The 22899-nt window shown below is 41.5% G+C and overlaps 1 protein-coding gene across 2 annotated transcripts in view; it reads right to left on the reverse strand.

The window, feature by feature from the left end:
* The window catches only part of LOC120515772 (solute carrier family 66 member 2), a 96731-nt gene that overhangs the window by 13181 nt on the left and 60651 nt on the right, over positions 1-22899 (reverse strand). The gene's annotated exons all lie outside the window — the stretch shown is intronic.

Raw genomic sequence — 22899 nt, forward strand, 5'->3', positions numbered from 1 at the left:
ATAAAGATAACGCGCTTATATAAGCACAAAGCCGTGCACTTAAGGCGTACAGAAGAAGAAATTAAAGAACCTTTAAGTATATAAAGAAAAAGTAAAGAACTTTTAAGTACAGAAATAAGCAAAGTTTCTCAAGAAAAGCTAAGTGTATAGAAGATACATTGTTCTTTTTTTTGTCTTTTATTCTACGTGTGTAACTATTTTTCCTTTATTCTTGTGTGGATTATCTGCTTTTAACACTAAATACTTTAAAAACAAACTTCTGGACTGAGAGATTTCTTTCGGCACGCGTTTTGCCTGTGCTCCTCTTCGCCTTATACTTCGGCGGCTACACCAGGTTTATACTTCACACGACGTGACGCGTATTCCAGCAGACGCTACTGCTATGAAAGCATCATATTGTTTATACTTGCGCGTGTACTTTACGTAAATCTGGAAGATTCCACCAGGTGATAGTACGAGATATCATCACGGCAAGAAAACGTTTGGCTTCGCTGTGTTGTGAATTGCCTGAAACATCCATTAAATTCTGAGGACACCTTGCCACAAGATCTCTGAAAAGGATGTTTAATGATTACATCCATCAATCCGGGATGTACCCATTCCAGCAAGAGCATTGAGTGTGAGAAAGAAGAAAAATCCCTGGATGGGGCATCAGCTCATCGCAAGGTGAGAACACAAGCACTCACATACACTAGCATCATGCCTTTGGAAGGAAACCTGAGCACACTATGGAAACCCACCAGGAAAACATGCAAACTCCAGTCAGGGAACACCAGCGACGTGCCACCGTGCCGCTATAACATGTGTAATTCTTATTTAAATAAAGTTAACGACTTATCTGTAAAATGTAACATACATACTTTAATGCATTTCATCATGAATATGATATCAAGTATAAATCTAAGGATTCTAAATGTGCAGAGAGCTGGAATATCATAAACGTAATATGTTCTGTGTAGTGATTGCTGCGGTCAGGTCAGGAGGAAGCCTCAGAAGCACATAGCGATTAACAGCTGGGTCGGTTTTAAGATGACGTTTACGATGGTCTACTTTAATGATAAAGAAAACTACGAAGTTAAAGTGGACATTTCAAGAGTAAGCGGAAGTTGACACTTTAAGGACATGGTGAAAAGGTCTATTTTTTGATTATTTTTTCTCTACAACTCAAACACATCACCGTACATTCTGATGTTGTTGTGCAGCTGCAAAAAAAAAAAAAGACGGCACAGAAGATGGTATGTGAGACGTGTCATTACATTTTGGCTATGCAATGCTTGAATATAAAAGCACCACGAATGCATTTGTATGTCGGCATCCTGCTTCACCACATCATCGATGAACCATTCATAAAGCATCGAAGCGTGCAAATCGATCCCGGAGGATCCTCAAATCGACTTTCTGTCACATGTAGATAGTAAAACAGAGACTCTGACATCATGTTCCGACTTGATCACAATGCACCCCCAGATGTTGTGCTGGTATTGCAACTCGCGCACGCATCACGTTAATTTCTGAGAGCCTGATCAGAGGATGTGTGAAATGAACGCTAGGAACGTGAGGCAGCCATGATGTGTGCATGTAAGCGTTCTGAGCGTGAAGTATAAATGAGCCTTAACAGGCCCTGCCTTTTGACTGCCCAGCCTTGACACTCTAAGTAGACAAGGAAAAACTCCCCAAACAAAAAAAAAAACATTTGTAGGGGAAAAAAAGGAAGAAACCTTGGGAAAGGCAATTCAATGAGAGAGCCCTTTCCAGGTAGGTTGGGTGTGCAGTGGGTGTCAAAAAAAAAAGGGGTCAATACAATACACAGAGCAAAACACAAGTAATCCTCAACAAAATACAATAGTGCAATAGAAATATTACAAGTACAGAGCAGAAATCAACAGCAGATATTACATAATATGACAAGTCTTTACATCTACTCATTATCTTCTGCATTCAACACATTTGACTACGAAATACCTAACGTCAGCTTACCATCTAATAGATCCCAGACCGTGACGTGTTGTTGTTACGAGATATTCAACGTCAGTTACTTCATGTGAGAGCACTCATGGGAAAGGCAGACAAGTACAGAGTTGAGAAAAAAGGATTGGAGAGGAAATAATAAGTTATGTGGCTATAAAACAGAGAAACAGAAGTATGCAGAGAAACAGGCAGGCACAGTATGAAGCCAAGAGGCAGGCAGGCAGGCCGGCCAAAAAAGATGAGAATAGAACTGAGAAGGATTGGTCTCACCCCTGGGGATATTCAACATTCTATGAAGTGGAGAAAGCAAACCTCTGGGGGGTATGAGCTCAAACAAGCCAGCCCAGGAAGACCAGACAATGGCTTTTAAAATGAGATGGAAGTTATGGATACATATCTAAATGGGGAGTGCTTAAACCAAATTAAAAAAAAACAAACAATGTTTTTCAATGTATATTTTAGAATATTCTTCATTAGCCAAATAAAACCAAGAGTAAAGCATTAAACGTTAAAAGTCCAATATACAGTAGATACTCCAGTGCTTGCTCTAATGTGCTACCTCACATTGAGTGGGATTGTTCGATTCTTTTTTCCTTTGAGCAGCACAGCACAGCCTTCAGTGTACTTTATTGCTCCTTTCAAAGTGAATGATGTTGCAAAGCCTGTTACAAAACAATCACTGATTACATAAAGAAGAAATAAAGCAATGGATACAATAAACCTGGGAAAATATTCAGCTTAATAAATACATACAGCCAGTAAAAAAAAAAATCAAACAGGTACCTGACATGCATAAAACAAAAGCAGACAGGGCTTGGCATAAACAGCAAGCTAAAAGAAAAGATTTTATAATGCCGTTTTAAAGCGGAATGATGGTGCAAAGCCTAGTCTGGTTGCCTCCCAGTCTGGGCCCTCTCTCGGAGTTGTGCCCTGATCGGCACAGGAACTCCAGTATTAGTCTCTGCTCCCCAAAATGTACGTGTTAGATCAACTAGCAGGTATACATTGATTTGGTGTGGGAGAGTCTGGGTTTGTTCTTAAGCTTACCCTGTCCAGGGATGGTTCCTGTCTTATGTGGGATACTACCAGGATAGGCTACAGCCTTACACTGAGCTAAAGTAGATTGAGCGGATTGGATGACAAATGAAATAACAGCGGAAACATGGCTCTTCAAGCTGAATGAGATGGGAAAAGGCAATACGAGGTGAGACAAAAATAACCGGGCTGGGCTTGAGGCTTTCCTGGAAAACCGTCTGGAGTTTGGCCGGACATGAATCATAGAACTATATTCCTTCCTCCACAACCTCTCAAACCACCGACCGGCTAGGTATATCCTGTGAATAGCCCAGTCAGTATTTGCACAACAATGGAACACGAGTTGCCGCTATAATGTCAGGTGAAGAAAAAAAAAAAAAAAATCGAACAGCGAATCCATGTCAAATTTCTCGCGAAATTGAACAAAACGGCCACAGAAACTTATGAATTGATAAAAAACAGTGTACGGTGAAAACAGCTTGTCTCGCACACAACTTTTTGAGTGGCACAAACGTTTCAAGGAAGGACAAGAAAATGTGTAAGACGTTCAATGCCCAAATCGCCCACGCTCATCTCGGACGGATGAAAACATCAAAACGGTGGATCAGATTGTTCAACATGATCATACCACTTTTTCCGTAAAGCAGTTTTTGACTGACAAAAACATTCCTGTCCTCGATCATCCTCCCTAGTCACCCGATTTAGCTCCCTGTGATTTTTACTTGTTCCCAAAAATCAAAAGTGAACTGAAAGGAACACCTTTTTCGTCAGTGGATCAAGTGGAGACAGAAACGGCAAGCCTGTTGAAGAGCCTCAAGCAAGAAGACTTCCAGCACTGTTTCAATCAATAGAAGATACGTATGGAGCAGTGTAGAGATTAGGAGGGGGAAGTATATAGAAGGTGGAAAAGTTTAGAATGCTGTAATTCATCAATAAATATATATTTTTTACCAATCCAATTATTTTTGTGCAAATTGATTCTATAATACTTCATACCTTTTTATTCTCATTTACCGTATAAACTCACGTATAAGTTGAGTGTTGAAACCTGAAAAATCGATCATAAAAATCAGACCCGACTTATACGGCCATTCAAAAATGCAACACTTCAGAATAGCTTGGGTATTACCGTGTGGTCATGTAGGCACAAGACATAGAAAATAAAAAGGCTGTGTGCTCCGTGGTTACTCTCTCCGGTGGGTGTTAGCATATCGTAATCTCTTGGACCAATAGCGTCAGTTTTCTGCATTCGATTTATACGACTGACGTTATAAAATAACATAAATTATACAAAACTTCCGGCTTATCTGCGGGAGAACTTATCCACGGTAGTCAAATCAAACAACGACTAAAAGGAATATACTTTAGAATAAGATTTAAATACTGTGCTATTTTAAGAAAGTAAGCAAACTTTATTTATGTAGCACCTTTCACAGACATAAAGTCACAACGTATTTCACATATACGAGGAACGTTCAAAAAGTTTCCGCAATTTTAAATTTTCGTTGGAAACGGTGAAGGCGGTGGGAGTAGTAATTGGGCATTTAAAAGTTGGTACGACGCCGGGAAAATCGCATCGCAAACGAAGGTGACTATGTAGAAAATTGATGCAATTTGTTTTTTAAATTCTCAATAAATAGAGTTAAAAAAAAGTGTGGAAACATTTTGAACATCCCTCGTAGATTAGCTGGTGCGTTTGAGATAATTGTCCTGTTGTATGACACAATTTCAGCCAGGCTTTAGCTATCAGATGACCTCACATTTGACTCTAGAATACTTTGGTATACAGAGATATTCACATTGACTCGAGGACTTCAAGATGCCCGGGTCTTGTGGCTGCAAAACAAGCCCAGATCATCAGCCCTCCACCCAACATGCTTGACAGTTGATATGAGGTGTTTGTGTTGATATTTTGTGTGTTTGGTTTTTGGCAAACATGGCACTATGCATTATGGCCAGAGATCTTCACTTTGGTGTCGTCTGTCCAAAGGACATTGTTCCAGAAGTCTTGTGATTTGTTCAGATGCAGCTTTGCAAACCTAAGCCATGCTGCCATGTTCTTTTTAGAGAGAATTGCTCCAAACAAGCCATACTTGTTCAGCCTTTTTCTAATTGTACTGTCATAAACTTTAACATCTGAGGCCTAACTGAGGCCTGTAGAGTCTGAGATATAGCTCTTATGTTTTTAGCAATTTCTCTGACCTTACCTCAAATTTGCTGGGACATCCAATCCTGGGAAGATTGGCAACTTGTCCCACTTGTGAATAAACTTTCTCACTGCAGAATGATGAACTTCAAATTGTTTGGAAATGGCCTCATAACCCTTCCGAGATTGATGGGCAGTAACACTTGCTTCTCTGAGATCACTCCTGATGGCTTTCCTCCTTGGCACTGTGTTTACTCACATCTGAATGTTGCAGACCAACTGCTGTTGCTTTCGCAGAGTTGCTGATGATCAATTCATCAAGTGTATTTGATGAGCAGCACCTTGCTGCTACTTACCCTCTTATTTCCTATGGAAACATTAAGGGTGTACTTAATTTTTTTACACACTGCTTCAACATTTTTGGCTTAGTTTTTGCTAAATAAATACTTACACAGTATAATATGTCATGTGTTGTTTATCTGAGGTTGTATTTACCTAATTTTAGGACTTGCTAAGGACCAGATGATATGTCCTGAAATGTAAAGCCTTAGAATTAAAAGAGGGTGTACTTTTTATATATTTTTTTTTTATTGTAGTCTCAAAATTTCCTATTCAAAGAAAAAAATATGACCTAGGAACTGTGTAATGCGACAGTAGAAAAGCAATTATGTTAGGCTTTGATCACACTTGGTGAGAGTGACTGGATTGCTGCAAACTAAAATCACTAAGTACCTGAAACTATGGCACCCTACTGTGTAAAGTGTTGATGAAAATGACAAATTAATTGATTCAAGCAAATGTGTAGCCATCCTAGAAAATCTACTGTTATTAAGCATTATGTGCAATTAGTAGTTAAGATGGAAAAAGGACTCCTTTCGGTGGCTTTAGAATCCACCGAGCACTGAATGTCTTTGTGAGCTTTGGCACCACTTAGGCCAAGTCTCTCTATCTTTCTGACAGAACAAAGCAACAGTGTGGGCAAGGATCAAAGGCTATACATAAAGGTTTATTAAAATGATTTTATTTCACTTTTAATTATTATTCTATTTTCTGGGATAATTTTCACATTTAAATAATCAGGAAATGTCGCCCTGGACATCCCATGTCATCCTAAATTAGGACAATAACAGTGAACCTTACGTGTGCTGTTGCTTTTCTTGTTTATTCTGGTTAAAAAGTAGGCAGTGAACTTCAACTAATACTTAGGGTTTTGCTTTTGATTTGGCCAAAACTGTGGCTAAGGATCTGTGCTCATACCTAGAAGGCTGAAGGTTCAAATCCTGTTACTGCTAGAAGGGATACTACTCCATTGGGTTCATCAGCAAAGCCTTTAACTTGAAAATTGTGCTAGGGGCACTGTACAATGGCTGACCCCTGAGCTCTGAAACCCAAAGGTCATGGAGAAAGAGGATTTCCCCTTAGGGATTAATACTGTATATCAAAAATCAAATAAAATAATCAAAAGATCTGTTACAACTGTGCAGAACTCAGCTAACTTTTGAAATGCTTATTCTTCTGGTTCCTCCAAACAATGTCTTCAAGGCAGATGTGCCCTGCATTACAATGGGATTATTATATTTCTGCTGGGCTGCCTCGCAGTAAGGAGACCCGAGTTCACTTCCTGGGTCCTCCCTGCGTGGAGTTTGCATGTTCTCCTCATGTCTGTGTGGGTTTCCTCCAGGTGCTCCGGTTTCCTCCCACAGTCCAAAGACATGCAGGTTAGGTGCATTGGCGATCTTAAATGGTCCCTAGTGTGTGCTTGGTGTGTGGGTGTGTGTGCCCTGAGGTGGGCCGACACCCTGCCTGGGATTTGTTCCTGTTTTGCGCCCTGTGTTGGCTGGGATTGGCTCCAGCAGACCCCATGACCCTGTGTTAGGATATAGCGGGTTGGATAATGGATGGATATTTCTGCTGGGATTCCATCAACACCCCCCACCCCAAAAACCCCAACTGGCTGGGGTTCATATTTTGTTCATTCTCGATTCTTTTATTTATATTAATGTTACTTTGGTTGATATTTTGTCTGTGTAGTATATTGGTTACCTGTGTTATGTTCCATGTGTTTTATGGCTGGTCCCCCATTGGTTGGGCCACCTGTCAGTCTCCACTGGGAATTGTCTTCCACCCTGTAAATCCAGAGGGTCTCCCAAAGTCCCTGGAGGTTCACTGTGAATGAGCTAGGGAGCCAGTGAGTTTACTTGTATTTACTGTTACTTTTGATTTAGGACACAGTTGGAAACTTGTCAAGGGTAAAATTTTGCACAATCATTAGGAATTTTTTCTTTACACAAAGAACGATAGACACTTGGAATAAGAGACCAAGTAGTGTGGTAGACAGTAGGATGTTAGGGACTTTCAAAACTCGACTTGATGTTTTTTTTTAGAAGAAATAAGTGAATAGGATTGGCGAGCTTTGTTAGGCTAAATGGCCTGTTCTCATCTAGAGTTTTTCAATGTTCTAATGATTGAAATGTTTAAAATTATGAAGGGAATTAGTCCAGTGGATCGAGACTGTGACTTTAAGCCGAGCTCATCAAGAATACGGGGACACAGTTGGAAACTTGTTAAGGGTAAATTTTGCACAAACATTAGGAAGTTTTTCTTTACACAAAGAACAACACACACTTGAAATAAGCTACCAAGTAGTGCGGTAGACAAATTAGACTTTAGTACGGAAGCCAAGAGAGGACGTGCAATATCGTTATTTTTTTAAACTGTTTCCTCGAGAAAACGGATTAAATTTTATGAAGATCTAAAGAAAATGAACTTTGTTTTATCGTGATAACGAAATAATTTTATCGAAATCTTGTTTTCTTGAAATTATGAAATAACTGCATCTAACATTTAATGTTTAGCTTATTGAAGCCATGTCCTGTTTGAAATGGCAGAAGAGCAGAACTGTATTGATCAGCCCATCACATTTTTGTTCAATCAAGGGCTGACCGCAGGCTCAAATATGTTTATGCCTTAATTTAGAAAATAATAACATTAGTGTTCGTCATTTAAGAAGATGGTTAGCAAGGCTTCAGCTGTATAGGTGTCGCAATCTAAGCGAGCCTGATCCCAAGAGCAAAGGATAAGTTTTGTTTGGATCACGATAAAATTATTCTTTTATCTCAAGAAAACAAATTTTCATTTTCTTGACATCTCAATAAAATTATTCCGTTATCTTGAGAAAACAAAGTTCATTTTCTTGAGATCTCGATAAAATTAGTCTGTTATCTCGAGGAGACAGTTAACAAAAAAAAAAAAAATGATATTGCGCATCCTTTCTCGGCTTCCGTACTTTAGGGACTTTCAAAACTTGACTTGATGTTGAAATAAGTGAATAGGACTGGTGAGCTTTGTTGGGCTGAATGGCCTGTTGTCATCTTGATTGTTGTAATGTTCTAATGACTGCTGACTAATTATGGCAATGATAGCAATATTAAAAAATGAAACAAACATATGTTACAGTTAATGTGTCGAGTCATGTACACCACGCTGAATCTTTGTCTCCAATCAGATTTTCAACTTGCATTATTTCCACCTGCAGCACATTTCCCAGAAAGTAACCTGCTGTAAGTGTGAAGTCCACCTGCAAATGTAATTTTCATCCACTGATGTTTAATTTGCACAAGTGGCACATGTAGGATTAGTACTTTGCTTTGATTTTAAGTCATAAAAAATGATTTTTGTCATAATCCATGTGATTAAGATAGCAAATGGGAAGACATACAGTAGACTTAAATATAAGAGAAAGAATTAGCTGGCATTGAATGGTGGCAGAGTGGATAGTGTTGCTTCCTCACAGTTATTGCTTCAGACCCACGCTACTATCCAAAGAAATGTGCACTAGATTAAGATGGATACATATATACTTTATGTATTTAAATTTATATATATTTAAACTGGGCAGCATAAAGCTGCAGTGCTGCTGCAGAGCTCCAAGAGCACAGGCTTGAATGCCACTCATGTCCATATGAAATCTGCCACGTCTGCATGAATCTTTCCCCAGATACTCAAGTTTTCCTCCCACACACTAAAATCATGAATTTAGGTTACAGAAAGACAACAAACTGGCTCAGAGTCAGTGAGGACTGGTGTTTCTGTACGTGCCTTGCAATGGGCTAGAATCTTCTTCAGGTTAAATTCCTGCCTTACTAGTCATGCTGATGGGATAAGACACAGGATACTCACAAGGAGGGTTAGAAAATGGACTGATAGTTTAGACTGCATGTCTATGATCAAATTACAAAAAACGCCCCCTTGATTAAATGAAACGTTTGAATTAAATGTGTTTAAGAAATTAATCAGACAGAGGTGGTCAGAATTAACCAGTCACCAATTTAATTTTGGACAGTCTAAAGGTTTCCATTGTGACTGTTGTGGGGGACTGGATGGAGGTTGGGCTTCTGCCCAGAAATGAAAGCCAAGACATGTCAGCCACCCAAAGTTCTATTCTCCCCACATACACAAGGTGGCAGCATCCCACTGGTGAGACACTGATTAAAATATTTTCAGGGCAGGCTGGGAATTGTTGTCCAATGGGACTGCCCTGTTGGGGTTCTTGGGTGCCGCCCGGGGGAACTATCAGGGATCAGTATGACCTCATTAATGGACTTCTGCCTGTGCAATGCTGTGGCATGTGAAGTACTCTCGGGTCTGGCATAAAATACAACAAGTTTCCTATAAGAGTTAGTCAGAGTCGGGAGGAGTATGGACAAGGCTTCAAGCGAGGTGTGGATAAAGGAAAGAGAATTGTTCTAGTAACTATGTAATTTTGGAAGATAATTAGAAGAATGGTGGAGGTAAAAAATAAAGAAGTTCTTGCATTTGAACCCAGGACTGAGTTGTGTCTGGGTGAGTCTGGGGTACTGCTACGCCCCCCGGTGGTCACACCAGAAATGAAAATACAAAATGTGGGGTAAAAAAGCAGCTCCATACATTTGAAGAAAAGAAATAACACAATTACAATTCATTTACAGTATATTATAGTGTTTAAGGTGCATACGATTTGCATAATATGGGCATATTTTAAACATTGCCTTAAGTAACCCTTCTAAATCTCAGCCTATATAAGAAAGGCTTAGCAAATAAATTAAGGCGAACAAGCTAGGAAATTAAATCCACAATAAAATACTTTTCCTGAGCAAAATCATTTCTGTAAGAGACGTTGTTGCTAAGAGACAAAAGCATTAAATATGTACTGGGGACAATTCTGGTTCAAAATTAATTCTTAGAAAATGTGGCATAAAAAGCACATTGAGAACACAACAATAATGAGGAAATTGCAAAGAAATGGAAGAGATGACACCACAATGATCTTGACAACACTACATAGTTATCTTGGCTAATGTTGAAAATTATTAGTTCAAATTGCCTTTAACAGAAACTCTGCCCCCTGAAAAGAAGACACACAGATCCTGTTATGAAATACAAAAATGAAGGAAAACATCGAGCATGCTTTTATTAGTACATATAAAAATGTTCCTTCTCTCAGACTTAATAATTTATTCTTCACTCCTTGTACGCCGGAGGGCATCTTTCCCAGGTACCCCCTGGGTTAGCCTTCTTCTGCTAGAGATCTAAGTTAGGAGGCACTTCTTCCCAAGGGGTCTCTAATGACTTCTCTTTAGTTGGTGGTTTCTGAATGAAATGACAGCTTTGGATTTGAGAATATCAAGAATAGTCTGTGCTCCTTCTGAAGTCTCCTGTACGCTAGTCCATAATACACTAGCTGATTAGGCCACGCTGATGACAACACCTAAGAAAGGCAGGGTCTACAAAAAGTATTCACACCCCTTGGGAGTTTAAAAAGGTTTACGGTTGCACAACATTCTATCCCAGTGGATTTCATTGGGCCTTTTTGACACTAATCAACAGAAAAGGACTCATTAATGTCAAAATGAAATCAGATCTCTGCAAAGAGACCTAAACTTATAACAAACATAAAATACAAATTAACTGACAGCACAAAATATCCACACCCTTTACTGCAACACCATTAAATCATCACTGGTGCAGCCAACTGGTTTTAGAAGTTACAGAAGTAGGTCAATGGGGGTCACCTGTCCGGGGTTTCACTTGATTGCAGTCTAAATGCATATGAATATGGAAGGGCCAAGTTCAGGTGAATCAGTATGGTGGGTCTAACCTACAAAATGAAGATACAAGAACACTCACAGCAACTCCATTAAAAGGTACCGTATATACTCACGTATAAGTCGGGTCATGAAACCCGAAAAATCGATCATAAAATCAGACCCCGACTTATACACCTGTTCAAGAATATGACACTTTTTTTTTTTTTTTTTTACATCTTCTTGCCTCCTCCAATCTCACATCAGTTTCTCAGACACATTGAATTTTGTTGCAGCAGCACAGTTACCAATTTCTTTCGCCACTTCAACAACTTTTAATTTAAAACCAGCTTCGTATTTTCTTCTGATCGAATGCTCCATCATAGATAAGTGATGCTCTTACGATAAAGGTGTATGAGGGTGTGAGATACAAAAAACACAAAACAGTGCAAATGTTGCTTTGGAATAGTTGGGGTATTACTGTGTGGTCATGTAGGCACAATACATAGAAGAAAAAAAAAAAGGCTGTGTGCTCCATCGTTACTCTCTCAGGTGGGCGTTAGCATATCGTAATCTCTTGGACCGGTAGCGTGAGTTTTCCGCATTCGACTTATACGACCGACATTATATAATACCGGAAATTATCTCATCTGCGGGAGAACTTAAACGCGAGTATATACAGTAATTGAAAAGCACAAGTCAAGTGATGGAGACAAGAAAATCTTCAAGCTGAAGAATATCCAGTTAATTCAATCATGAAGAAATGGAAAGGGTAAGGCACAGCAGTAAATCTGCCTAGAGTAGGCCACCCTCAACAACTGTGTGAATGTGCAAGAAGACAACCAGGGAGGAAAGCCACACCAGGAGACCTGTGAGAACTCTGAAGGAGTCACAAGCTACAGTGGCTGCAATGGGAGAGACTGTGAAGGTAATAGCTGTACCACTCAAAGCATTATGGGGCTTCGCAAAGTGAAGGCCACTGTTAACACAATAACTGTGAGAGAACAATTTAGAGGCAACAGTAGTAGTTAAGTAGTCTGGTTTTCAGAACACATTGAATTCTTATATATAATTTGATACTATCCGTATGTATGGTGTTCGCGTCAATACCTCGACTCAATACAAGTTAGAACCATGCAATGGGACTCTGCCTCTGTAGTTAGAACATAACGTGGGAAACGCAGACACAGTATTGCATGATTGGCTAAAGATGTTCGAATGCTTCAATGACGCCGATGGATGGCCGAGTATAGTAAGTTGGTGTTGGTTCGAGCAGATAACAGTTAATTCAGTTGGTTTTTGGAACGTTGGTTTGGTGGGGCGTTCTTTCCAGGACTAACATCGTTGACTGACTTAAACCCTTCGACAGCTCCAGAACGGTAAGTAATTTAGAACATATTGCCATTTGCTTAGTACATCGAAATCTATCTTTGGGCAGTTCGGTTTTGGCATGCATCCTTCTGACGGCTGGGTATTACCAACGGTCACTGTTTAAATTTTAGCCGATCTCACATCGAAAATGACCACGCCAACATAATTATTACTCCGACTCTGATTAGAGTTGTAAAATACGGTTTGTTTTGAAAATTTGTTTGCCGGAAAAAATGAAATGAGGTGCGCCGAAGAGCTGAGTTCACGTCTCGCAGCCGCGTTTAAACAGGAAGCTCTTCGTTACATCAGCCGAAAAGGTCTATTTTAAGCACAAATCAGTGCCATGATAACAAAATCATTTCAAGGACTTAAAAAAAACAAAATTCTTTGCAGAGAAAGTATGGATTTCACAAACGTAGAATTTGTAGCCTGATTCGATTGGGCTACCAGTCGCTAGTATATAAAGTATATAAGAATTTATTTTAGCAATGTCATGAAGAGAACTGCTGAAATGGTTAATAACAAAAGACCAGGATATACCAAGAAAGACAGATGTAACTAAGACTAAGAGATGATTAAGAGATCAGCAGGTGGCCTGTAAACAAAAAGACTGGACAGTAGTCACAGACACAGAGATTTCAAGGGTAAATGCTGACTCCACAGGATATGAGAAGAACAAGAGTATAAGACAATAGTCTTTTATTTTAATAAGTCATTTGGGTGCGGACCAACAAACAGGTCAGGTCTGGTTTGGGAGCCGTTTGTTTCTCTGTAGCAGGCTGTGGTAGGCTTGTGAGGGTAACAAAATTGCACGAAAATCCATGGAAAGCTATGTGGTTAACCCTGCTGCCTCATAGATCCATCCATCCATCCATCCATCCATCCATCCATCCATCCTCTTCCACTTATCCAAGATTGGGTTGCGGGGGCAGCAGCTTGAGCCCAGACTTCCCTCTTCCTGGCCACTTATACTAGCTCATCCAAGGGAATCCCGAGGTGTTCTCAGGCCAGCCAAGAGACATAGTCCCTCTAGCATGTCCTGGGTCTTCCCCAGGGCATTCTCCTAGTTAGACGTGCCCGGAACACCTCACCAGGGAGGCGTCCAGGAGGCATCCTGATCAGATGCCCGAGACACCTCATCTGACTCCTCTCGATGCGGAACAGCAGTGGCTCTACTCTGAGCCCCTCCCGGATGACTGAGCTTCTCACCTTATCTTTAAGGGAAAGTCCAGACACCCTGCGGAGAAACTTCATTTCAGCCGCTTGTATTCGCGATCTCATTCTTTCGGTCACTACCCACAGCTCATGACCATAGGTGAGGGTAGGAACGTAGATCGATTGGTAAATTAAGAGCTTTGCCTTTCGGCTCAGCTTCTTTTTCACCACGACAGACTGATGCAGAGCCCACCACACCGATCGGCCTGTCGATCTTCTGCTCCATTCTTCCCTCACTCGTGAAGAAGAGCCCGAGATACTTGAACTCCTCCACTTGGGGCAGGATCTCGCTCCCAACCCTAAGTGTACCATAAAACAGATGGGCACAACATCCTGGGTTGGTTCATACCTTGCCTTGGATGTTTCCAGGATATTCCTCAGTCCCTTTTGATCTTTGATGAGCTTGACAAAGGATGGATGCATGGTTGGTATATAGCACACCCGGCTTTAAGGTGAAAAAGAGCATCTGGAAGAATAAATTGAACTAAAATGCAACTGAAACTTCTGCAATATGCCTGTCTAAAGTAGGAAAAAAAAGTCACTGAAAGGACTTATTATAGCAGGGTGGACTAGACATTATTTTCAGCTTTTGGATACTGCATGTGGCAGCTGTCTTCTCAGTGTCTAATAAAGTGACTTCATTTCAACAACACTTAAAACACAGGTAGCATGTGTCTGAGAAGCCATTGTGGTATTTCAATGAGCTCCTGTGTCCCTACCCTGGATTTCTGCAATGATCACAGCATTTCACTCCACTAGCAACAGCACAGAATGTTACAGCAGAGTGGGCCGATCATTCATTTAGGCGGTTAGCCACTGTATGTGGCAGCTGCCATTGCTGCAATGCCGTGTCCCAGTGTGATACAAAGCTCAAAGAGCAGTGAGCCGTGATCATAATGCTTCTGTGAGCCCCCTCAATATTTTAGCAGTGAAAATGACCCTGGGTTTGCTGCAATCAAAATTTGCTCGGCGATCTGTGCGACTGCTGTTGCAAGATGCCTTCTCCACTTATGTGTAGGTTTGTGTTTATATGTAACAAAGTGAGCAACACTTCAGTATGACAATGTCCTTTCCAGCACTACAAGCTTGTCACAGCCTGCGCATATTTAGGTGACAGCGTAATGTATGCTGGATGTTTTTGGAACACACCAGTCAAACTCCTGCCTCTACTCTGCTTTAGTAATTACTAGATGTTCAGTCAAATCTTATTGTTGCAGAATGCAACACACAGAGAGAGAGAGATGTGCAAGGCGAGGATCGCTCAAACGTGACACCGTCAGCCAGACTTTGGTATTTTCACCATACTTGCAATAGCATTATACAGTATCTAGTCATGGTGTAATGAGCCTGTAGCATTCAAGCTTACTCATGAAAAATATAATTAAGGGAAGTCTTTAAAGTTGACAGTTAGTATGAACAGTTAAATTATAGAACACAAATTCTGTATAGACAGGTGATCTATAGCAGGGGTCGCCAACTCCGGTCCTGGAGAACCACCGTGGCTGCAGGTTTTCATTCTAACCCTTTTCTTAATGAGTGTCCTGTTTATGCTGCTAATTAACGTTTTTTGAACTCAATTTTAATTGACTTGTTCTTGAACACTCAGGCGCCTTAATTGTTTCTTTTTCCTTAATTAGCAGCAAAACAATAATGTGATACAAAATAAGCCAAAGCAACTGGTGTCCATCATATAGTATAGTATAGGAAAATACAGAAAGATGAAGGTCTCAGAAATGTCGATCTGCTCAGGTCCCCAAGTGCTCTTAGAAAGAGAAAATCTACAATTTCAGAAATGTCTGCTAATGAACCATAAGAACAGCAACAAGCCACGAAATTAAAGAGTGGGTTTAATTAACAACAAGAATCGGCACCTCATTAAGCAACTGGTTGGAGTGAAATTGGTCGTAGTTTCAGGCCCTGACTTAGTTGGTCTTCTGTTGGCTCCCTCACTTCACATTTCATTTCTGTTTGGGTGCCGTTTAAGGAAAGAAATGAAGCAAATCAGAGGAACGATGGAGAAATTCAGGGGAGCACATCTTAAAAAAGCAATTCAATTAAAATTAATTCACAAGAAGTTAATTAGCAGCACAAACAGGGCACTGTGGTGTTATGGGTCCACAGCTCTCTTAGCAAAGGCCAGTTTTTAAATTTAGTAATCACCGTGTTCGTGGCTTAGTGATGGGCGTGGTGGTTCTAGTGGATCTCAGGGTGATCTGTGGTGTTGGCGATTCTCAACTTCTGCACAGGTTAGGGACTGCCCACATTGATTGTTCCTGGGGTTGCTAATGTGCTGCAGCTGCTATGGCCCCTCTCAATATATAGAAGCGCGAGTCGGTCAGAAGGAAGGAGAACAAAATGGGAAGAGAGAAAGAAAAATGAACGGAAAGAGAGAGACGGAGATTGCTGGAAGGAAAGTAATGAGAAAGCCGGTGAAAGAGAGAGAGCGAGAGCGCGAAGGCGAAAGAGTGAGCGAGGGCATGCTCGAGTGCAGCTGGACTGTGGGCCCTAGCGAGGTGTGTAGTTAACACCGAGTTGCCCTGGGTTGGCAGTGGCGTGGAGCCTTCCCATGCAACTGGAGTCTTATGGAGGGTGGAATGTGGCGTTATGGGTCCACAGCTCTCTTAGCAAAGGCCAGTTTTTAAATAAGTAATCACTGCGCTCATGGCTTAGTGAGGGGGTGTGGTGGCGGAAGCAGATCTCGGGGCGATCTGCGTTGTGGGCGTTTCTCACCTAGTGCACAGGTGAGGGACTGCCCACATCCGTGATTGTTCCTGAGGCTGCTAATGTGCTGCAGCTGCTATGCCCCTCTCAATATATAGAAGTGCAAGTCGGTTAGACGGGGGAGAACAAAACGGAAAGAAAGAGAGAAAGAGACGGAGGTTGCTGAAGAAAGCAGGAAGTAAGAGAGAGAGAGAGAGAGAGCGCGCCGGTACGGAAGAGCGAATGAGCAAGAGCAGGCTTGAGTTGGAGAAAGCAGGCAGCTGGGAAGAGAGTCCACGAGGGGAGTGTTTGGCCAACATTCAGTGGGGCTGAAGGTAGCGGTCGCTCCAACTGAGCGATTAAGTAGCTGGAGTGACCGGTAGAGGAGTCGACTTGGCCATCGATAGGAGCGGGAGTCGATGCGGCTTTGGGCTGGCGTAACCCCAGTGCGAGCGCCTTGGCCGCTGGGGAAATAACCCAAGTCTTGGTCCAGTTGGGGGCCCGATTGGAGTAGTAGGGGAGCCACCATGGTAGCTGAAGACACTGGGTTTTTGTTGTGTTTGAAAGGATTGCTTCCTGTGATATTGTACCTAGTGGTTTTTAGAAGATTTTTCTATTGTTTTTAACCTCCACTTGTCACATTTCGTTTATGGATTATTTATTTAATGAAGACTTTGTAGAAGGCACTGCACAATTTTGAACACTTTGTTTTAGTTGACCATTTTAATAAAAGCACTTTGCACTTTGTACACCATCCTCTTGCTATGTTGTTGCCTCACTGTCTAGCTCATCTCGGTTATAACTATCGACAGGCACTCATTAAAAAAAAAAAAGGGTTAGAATGAAAAGCTGCAGCCACGGTGGTCCTCCAGGACTGGACTTGGCGACCCCTGATCTATAGATATGAATTACAATTGTATTGAATTTTAAACTGAAATGAAAATCGCATTTATTTCATTTTTTCATTAATTTTATTTATAGAGCACTTTTCAAGCCATGTGCACAAAGTGCTTTCCAACAACAAAACAAAGCATAAAAAAAAAGAATAACAAAAATTAAATAAAGAACCATTGTAATATCTTCTTTTTATATAATACGCTACCATGGCTGTTCATTTGTCTGTCCAGGATTTTAAGTCACCTGTTAGCTCTCAAACAGTTTGACCGATTGACCTGAAATTTGGTACACATATACTACGCGACGTCTACTATCCGCTTTCAGGGTGATGATTGACCTCCAAGGTTATTCTTCTTTTTATTTTATTTTATTGTAGAATCAACTCTCAGCAGCAGGGCGGGTGTGCAGTGCATGTGTACGGGCGCTGTACTCATCCCTACCACCTTCGCCGTCACTTCCCCTACCTCTTCATATCTCAAATCATTCTTGAGGCAGATTGAAGATTTAAGTGCCAGCTTAAGTGAAAAATGAAAGAAAACGTACTAAGTAATTGCAACGCAAACACTGACTTAATCAGTTTTAACGCTGACAACAGCGGGCCGCTAGGGTGAAGAAAAGAAGAGCTGCTCAGGAAGCAGCAAGTGCATCAACCTCTGAGGAAACGAATGCTAAACATACAGAGAAAGAGGATGAAAACTAGGAATGGTCAAGTCAAGTGTATTTGTGCAGTGTGCCATTACTGGTTTCTTATAAAACTATATAAAAAAAATGAACAAGCCATCATGACTAAAAACATATCAACAGATAAAATACATAATAGAGATATATAAAAAGAACCTAACAAGAAAGAACTGCTTGTCTAAAATAACGTGTTTACAGAATTAGATGCTCTAATATTAAATGGGAAGGAAACCCCAGCGTTGGGGGATCATAACAGAAAAGGCTCCGTCCCCTTTTGTTTGTAATCCAGTGCATGTAATAACAAGTAAACCCTGGTCAGATGATCTAAGAGTCCACGAGGGGAGTGTTTGGCCAACATTCAGTGGGGCTGAAGGTAGCGGTCGCTCCAACTGAGCGATTAAGTAGCTGGAGTGACCGGTAGAGGAGTCGACTTGGCCATCGATAGGAGCGGGAGTCGATGCGGCTTTGGGCTGGCGTAAATGTTCGGCATGTCTTCAACATATACTGGAGCCAGACCACTCAGAGCTCAATAGGTTTGAAGAAGGATCTTAAACTGGATCCTATAATGAACTGGTAGCCAATGTAAAAAGGCTAAAATACGGGTGATATGACCAGAGGATTTAGACCTGGTGAGCAGTTCTGCAGCAGCACTTTGCATCAGTTGCAGCCTAAACAGACAGTCGAGGCCAAGGAGTCACAATAAACCTTGAGGTAATAAAAGCATGAATTAATTTCTCAGTGTCCCCGAAGCCCAGCATGGATCTGACTTTAGCAACGATACTTAAATGATAAAAACAAGACTGAAACAGTTTTCTGACATGAAGCTCAAAGTGTAACCTGGAGTCGAATAGAACCCCTAACTTTCTGGCCAATATTTTGAAGTTTAGAGTTAGGTTTCTCAAGGAAGCTTTAACCAGATTAGCATTTTGTCGATTACCCATAATTATCACTTATCTGAATTTAGTTGAGGGAAATTAAAAGACATCCAGTTCTTAATGTCGGTAATTCAGTGCATGTCGTACTGAAAAGCAAATGATCATTTGGTTGATATGTTTTTAATTGAAACATAGTAAAATAGTGCCAAACTTAAATGCCCTATGTGCATATGCACTGCACTGCAATGTAGTTAACGTGTTGGACTGTGTGGTCCCCGGCTGGGACGCCCAGGAGGACCAGAGGAGGGCTTGTGCCTCCTCCAGAACCCGATGCCGGAATATCCCGTGTGGACCCCGCCCAGGACGCCCAGGAGGACCAGAGGAGGGCTTGTGCCTCCTCCAGACCGTGAGGGGGCGTCCGTCCTGGTTATGTTGGGGGCCACGGGTAGAGGGCTTGGAAGCCCAACCCTGTAGGGGCCCGTGGCCACCGCCTGGCGGCGCCCAGATGCCTGAGGAACCCTGGAGCCCAGCACTTCCGCCACACCAGGAAGTGCTGGGGGAAAGACGACAGGGGACACCCAGACGGCTTCCGGGTGCGCAGCCGGCACTTCCGCCACACTGGGGTGTGGCTAGGACTGATTGCCGGGATGCAGCTGGAGCCCATCTGGGTTCCTATAAAAGGGGCCGCCTCCCTCCAGTCATTGGCGGATGTCGGGTGGAAGTGGACAGAGCTGGAGTGAGGACTGGAGGCGGCCAGGAGAGAAAGGCAAAAGGACTGTGTGGCCTGGACTTTGGGGGATCGGTGCTGGAGGCACTGGGGTGTGACTGCACGGTAAACTTGTACATATTAGTGTAAATAAACGGTGTGTTGGGTGAAACAAGGATGTCAGTCTGTGTGTCCGGGCCAGCGTTCGCAACTGCATTCAATTTTTGGCACAAATAATCTTCCATACTCGAGAGCCACTATTTTAAAATTTTAATTCAATTGCTATCAAAATAATAACTGCCCAACGTCTGTCCAGAAATTCACACTTTCCCATCTGTCCTTCAAGAGGGCAAAAGCTTGTAACAAAAATAACTCAAATCAATAACCACCGTAAAGATGAGAACATTGATTCAAGTAGTAAACAGCTCTAACAACCACTCTTCTCGATAACTGTACCACCGCTGAGAAATCAGAGAAATCATTTTTTTCACTCTGACAGAGTGCAATGTTCTGATAAGAGGCTGGGAAGAAAACAGCTTATCAGCAGCACGGTAATCAGTCAGGTATGAGACACCATGAACTGAACTCGGGCAAAAGGCAAGTTTGCTGTTCAGTGTGAACAAAGTACACATTAAGCCCATATAGTGTGGACAAGCGAGTAGATTTTTGCTATCCCGGAAAAGATCTGGCTATTAAATCTAGTAAAGTAAAGGAGCACAGACAAACTATGAAGGCTACGGTAAGAAAAGGTTTTTAATTTAATATTGTGCGTAGCAGCTTATTTTCCCCTAACAGATTCTATGTAACTCTGGTGGTTCAGGTCACAGATTCAGAGATCAGTACTCGGGCAAAGGGTGTTAGTTTGAATCTGTGCCTGTCTGTTGTTTGCATATTCTCCTCATGTTGGTAGTTTTTCTCTGGGTGTTCCAGATTTCTCTACCACACCCCAAAGACATGCATGTTGTGGCTAAATAGTGAGCGTTGTTTGGCTGAATATGAGTGAGCGTTAGACATGTGTCTGAGTGTGCCCACTGATGGACTGCCGTCCTGTCCGTGAATAGTTCCTACATTACGCTGGGATACACCCCAGCACAAACATAAAAATTGGATTAAGCAGCTACAGTAAAGGGATAGGTGGATGGTTGGAACTAAAAGATGTGCCGATATATTTAGCAAAGAGGATACAAAGTACAAAAATGTAATTCATTTACTTAAGCTAAAAATGAAAAACAAAATTCAATTCGTAATGGCTATGTCACATTAGATGACTTTTCCAGCGATTTTCAGTTGTAGCCTTCGTTTAAATCACGGATCACCAACTCCGGTCCTGGAGGACCACCGTGGCTGCAGGTTTTCATTCTAACCTTTTTCTTATGTTTTTGCTGCTAATTAACTTCTTTTCAATTCATTTTAAATTACTTGCTTTTGAAGACTCAGCCCCCTTAACTGTTTCTTATTCCTTAATTAGCAGCCAAACAATAATGAGATATAAAATGAGCCAAAAACAACTGGTGTCTATCACACAATATCTGAAAATAAAGGAAGGTGAAGGTCTCAGGAATGCCGACCCTGCTCAGGTCCACAAAACATTTCAACGGAGCTCTCAGAAAAGCAACAGTTTCCTAAATGTCTGCTGATGCACAATGAGAGCAGCAACAAGCCACAGAATTAAAGAACGAGTTTAATGAACGACAAGAATTTGCACCGAATTAAGCAGCTGGTTGGAGTGAAATTGGTTGGTGTTTGAGGCCCTGACTTAGTTGGTCTTCTGTTGGCTCCCTCACTTCACATTTCATTTCTCTTTGGGTGCCATTTTAGGAAAGGAATGAAGCAATTCAGAGGAATGATGAAGACATTCAGGGGAACAAATCTTAAAGCAAGTCAATTAAAATGAGTTTACAAGAAGTTCATTAGCAGCACAAACAGGGCACTCATTACAAACCTGCAGCCACGATGGTCCTCCAGAACTGGAGTTGGCGACTCCTGGTTGACATAATCTGAGAGACTGGAGGCATTCGGCAGTGTGCGCTTGTGAAGGTCCGTCACATAGTCTGACATGTTCATTCCAACTAGTCTGCAGCTCACCCCAACTAAATCAAACTGATTTCATTTGGTCTTTAGGTGTAGTGGTGGGCTCCGTGTGCATGAGAGATGGCAACCAACGAATGCTCAACCAGAAGTACAATGCCTAGAATGCAACAATGAGGAATAAGTAACGTGGGGGCTCTGGAGCTCACAAGCAGAAGAGAAGCTCATTCACCTGCCACATAAATTTATTTGCTGGTTTGTCTCTTGTCTCTCTATGTGAACCCTGTCTCCATCTCAGCACATCTACAGTATAGTGCAAGATGGGCAGGTGGGATATATGTAAATAGGGAGGACCTTTGTTAGGCATGGGTTGTTGCCGCGGTTTCTGGGAGGGTGCCATTGAAACAGATGTGCATATAATGTTAAAAAAGAGCACGAAAGGGCAGGAAGAGAAGAAGAAAAACAGCCCGAGCTTTATGGCGGAGGGGAAAAGCGTGACCTATCGGAAGCCAAGTAAAAGATTGCAAAGTCTTAAATAGTTAAGTGATGGCCGCCTCGAACGATACACTGAAGGAAGTGGACTGGACAGTTGAAAGGATCGATATCAGAGTGAGCAATTAATAATCTTATATTCCGGGATGGCATGTCTGAAGAATTGAAACACAGGGAGATATTTTATCTTATAAAGAGACGTCAAGTAAAATGACACCTTTTACTGGCTAACTAAAAATGATTACAATATGCAAGCCCCTTCTTTAGGCAAGATGTTCTAACTACAATCATAATGGCTAACACGGTACAACACCCTAGTACTACTTATAAAGACACTAAACTGAGTGGTTGTTGTGGGATATTTTGTGTCCATTGTTTTTATGTTTTCTGTATACTGTATATCTTGGAAGAGGGGTGGACAGTTTCTGAATCGGCACACGTCTGGAGAGTTTTTGTGATTTGGATACAAGTCATTAATTACAGTTTTCTCTGGGTCATTTTTGTGTAATACAATTTTATTAGTTGATGTAATCTTTCGGTGGGGCCCCAAAGCAGTTTGGGGTTGACGTGCAATCCGTGATTAACATATCACTATAAACGTGGTGAATCACAGTGGTTACGACTGTTACAACATCTTGTGTTTTACGTACCGTATGTAAAAGACGCAATGGATGGAACTGCATCCTGACTGGGTTGGAAAGTTGCTCTTTACCTGGCCGGGAT

The sequence above is a fragment of the Polypterus senegalus genome, chromosome 15 (genome assembly GCF_016835505.1).
Source record: "Polypterus senegalus isolate Bchr_013 chromosome 15, ASM1683550v1, whole genome shotgun sequence".
Taxonomy (NCBI): domain Eukaryota; kingdom Metazoa; phylum Chordata; class Cladistia; order Polypteriformes; family Polypteridae; genus Polypterus; species Polypterus senegalus.